This window comes from Pteropus vampyrus, unplaced genomic scaffold (assembly GCF_000151845.1).
Source record: "Pteropus vampyrus isolate Shadow unplaced genomic scaffold, Pvam_2.0 Scaffold30, whole genome shotgun sequence".
In the NCBI taxonomy this organism is placed as follows: Eukaryota; Metazoa; Chordata; class Mammalia; order Chiroptera; family Pteropodidae; genus Pteropus; species Pteropus vampyrus.
Genome location: NW_011888811.1, coordinates 7749951 through 7753685, shown reverse-complemented (window position 1 = coordinate 7753685; position 3735 = coordinate 7749951). Strand labels below are relative to the sequence as shown.

General features: G+C 43.9%; 1 long non-coding RNA gene across 2 annotated transcripts in view; it reads left to right on the top strand.

Moving 5' to 3' along the window:
* LOC105289902 overlaps window positions 1–3735 on the top strand; it is a 101789-nt gene that overhangs the window by 9378 nt on the left and 88676 nt on the right. For both annotated transcript variants that reach the window (XR_002779520.1, XR_895705.2), the window contains exon 2: window positions 1339–1518. This is a non-coding gene — a long non-coding RNA (uncharacterized LOC105289902). The remainder of the gene's footprint in view (window positions 1–1338; window positions 1519–3735) is intronic.

Sequence of the window (3735 nt, the reverse complement as noted above, 5' to 3'; positions counted from 1 at the left end):
TGATTCCAGTTATCCCTTGACTGGCTTGCATGTATGTATGTATGTATGTATGTATGTATGTATGTATGTATGTATGTATGTATTTATTTATTTATTTAGTCCTTTCCTGATGAATCTCCAAAGTAGGTATAGCTTTGATCTCACAGACCAAACAGATTTGATCTCACAGGTCAAGTGATCTACTGGCAGCGGCTGCCTGGAGCTCTGCACTGAGACGTGTGGTAGGGAGAATAATGACCCCCAAAGATGTCCACACCCTGATCCCCAGAACACGTGCATATGTTGCCTTGCATGGCAAAACGGACTTTGCAGATTGATTAAGGTTACGGATCTTGGGATGGGAAGATAACCCTGGATTATCTGGTGGGCCCACTCTCGTCGCATGAGTCTATAAAAGTGGAGAACAATTCCTGGCTGTGATCAGAGTAGGATGGCAGCCTGGGAAGGATTTGGCGTCTTGTTGCTGGGACCGAGATATAAGGGGCTCTGTGTCCATGAACCAGACATTGGCCTCTAGAAGCTGGAAAAGACAAGGAAATGGATTCCCTCCTTGAATTTCCAAAAAGAAAAGCAACCCTGCCAAAACTTTGATGTTAGCCCATTGAGACCTATTTTGGACTTCAAACCTACAGACTGTAAAATAATAAAGTTGCATTGTTTTAATCTATTAAATTTGTGGTAATTTGCTACTGCAGCAATAGTAGACTAATACAAGCAGGAAAGAATATTGTGATCAATTAATAATTGCTACCATGGATACCGTATTGGAAAAAGGTTGTGTGCCACATATCTGCCACTTTGGCTCTTGTTTTCAAGGTGTACTGGCATGGGATTTGGGGATGCACCTTCATTTATGGCGCCTACTGCGTGCCAAGCTCTCTGCTAGGCTTTTTATATATGTTCCCTCAGTCATCTTCACATCAGTCCTATCAGGAGGTAAATGCAGTCAGCTCTCTGTATCCACAGGTTCCACATCCATGGATTCAACCAACCGCAGTTGGAAAATTTTAGACAAAATAATCCCAGAAAGTTCCCCAAAGCAAAAAACTTAAATTTTCCATGCACTGAGCATGACACAGAGTTCATGCAAATGAAGTAACCTGTAGGCATTCCCCGCTGTAGCCTATATGCACTTATAGGTTATATGCAAATACTATGCCATTTTATATCAGGGGCTTGAGCACTTGAGGATTTTAATATCTGAAGAGGGTCCTGGAACCAATCCTCCATGGATACCGAGAGCCGACTGCATTACTTCCCCTTTAGATAGATGGAAACCTTGTCTACGATCTTAACTGTAAATGTTTTTGTTTTTGTTTTTGTTTTCATTCCTCTTAGCTTCCAAACAAAACACAGAGTCCCAAGAAAACCTAGGTAAACTAGATTTCAAGTGTTGATGGAAAACAAGAACAAACACAGATGAAGAGCCTTTGTCGTGGAACAATACTTCTGGCCCTGGAGGTGGTGCACATAACATTATTAGCACAGCTGGAGCTCCTAGAAGTGTCCTGAGAGTGAGTAAGGAACAATACATTTCTAATATTTGGTAATTATCACAAAAACTATTTGCTCCTTGTTTACGCTTAAACTTCAGCTCAGAGAAACACCACTTATTTCCTCTCTCAGCATGATGTGTGTCACGCATCCAGCCAGCTGCCTCGCTGGACTCCTAGACCCCTCTGAGATTAGGGACTTGTTTATGCCTCCCCTGAAGGAGCCACATGACCATGCATCCTTCCCGCCCATACTCCCTCTTCCAAGAATGCCTCAGGCAGCCCTCCCGTGGACAGCATGGCTGGATTCTCTCTCTGATAGTGAAATTGCATCATCATATGTTGGGGGCAAGGGAGGAAGTGAGACCCTAGATATCCTTCAAAACAGCTGTGGAACCAGGCCAGGTCACTGTCATTTGCCATTTCACTATCTTTCTTTTGAAGGAAGTTAATGAGTCGGGAAGGCAGAAGGGGAAGATTGAGAGCATAGCTTCAACGCTGAAGAATTCTGCAGCTTAACCTCTCTGAGCCTTCATTTTTTTCACCCATAATGTGAGAGTAGAAACAGGGACGTGGCAATGATTACAATTGATTGAGAATATACTATGAGTTAGACACTGTTTTAGGGGCTTTTCATGCAAACCTCACTTATTCCAACAGCCTTATGAGAGATATACTACTAATATCCCACTCTACAGAGGAGAATACAGAGGCTCAAAGAGAATTAGGTACTTGCCCAAAGTCACACAGCTTGTAAAGAAAACTAAGCAAGCCACTTGACTCTAGACTTGGAGCACAAAACCTTTCATGAACAAGCATGGCACCTTGCACAGGTACGTGTTCAACAGATGTGAGCAAGAATTATGTTGGCTTTCGTATTAGTGTTCAGTATGAGCTGGGACCTGAGGTCCCCTTGTTCTAGCTTTCTTTCTATTATCTGTTTATAGGAAAATAAAAGGCAGTTATAGAAAATCACACAAATCCCAGAAACCCACCCATGGATTCCATCCAGTCAACCCTCCCACCAAAAGTGATCATGATCTTCACTTTTGAGGGAAGAACTGTCGGTCAGTTCAGGCTGCTATAACAAAGTACCATAGACCGGATGGCTTATAAACAAGAGAAATTTATTTTTTTATGGTTCTGGAGGCTAGAAGTCTGAGATTAGGGTGCCAGCATGGCTTGGTTCTAGAAATGGCCCTATTTCAGGTGGCAAACTGCCAATTTCTCCTCGTGTCCTCCCCTGGTGGAAAAGGGACAAGAGAGCTCTCTGGGGTCCCTTTCAAAAGGGCACTAATCCCATTCAGAAAGGGTCCTCTGGTCCCTGCACCCTCTCTCTGGACCTCTTACACTCTGCCAGCAGTGACTTGGGCAAAAATGCCTCCTGGGTTCAGCTGCCACTCTCAGACTGGGTCATGTGTCTTCCAGAAGTACCTACTGCCTGCGTTGGGGTCTCCTGTGCTCAGGTCTATCAGATACCCCGTTGCTTGCTTTCTTCCTCACACGCAGGTATTGATACCTTTGGGGCAGCTGCTGCTTTGTCCCCGTAGTTTATAATGTGAGACTCATGAGGATCCCATGTGATTTTGTTTTTCATTTTGTTATATATTCGCTCTGTTTGTTTTTATATGGAGATTGAGGTACATTCAAAAATGATTCAGTCGCCACTCTCATCTTCCAAAATTCTCTAGAATTCTTGTGTCCTCTGATCACAGGATCCTGTCCAAACCTGGCTTCTCCCTCACGCATGGAAGACAGTCTGAAGGCTGTGCCCACAGACCTGCCCTTCTGTCTCTGGGGTGGAAATAATCACTGTGCTCTGGCAAGACAGGTCTATATTTTCTCACAGCAGAGTTTACCTCAACCTAGGAGATCATGTGAAAACACTGAGCCATGGAGGAAGCTGAGAAGAGATCAAAGAATCCCGCAGGAGGAGGGAGCAGGACCGCACATTTAAAATCCCTTCCATCTCTAGCGTCTTGAGATCCGACAGTTCAGGAAGAACTCCACGCACACTCCCAGCTTTTAATTAATCTTATCTTGAGATAGCAGTCAGCGTCCCTGGAAGTTAGACCTCCCTGCCTTTGAATTTGAGCTTTTCAGAGGTCACCAGAACAAGATCAAAATCCTCTACTTGCGTGTTCATCATCGTAGGCATGCGAATGCTTTTATAAAAGAAGTTTCATTTTTACTTGACTGCATTAGACACTGCCCAAAGTAACAAGCTTTGCTCCTGCTTTCC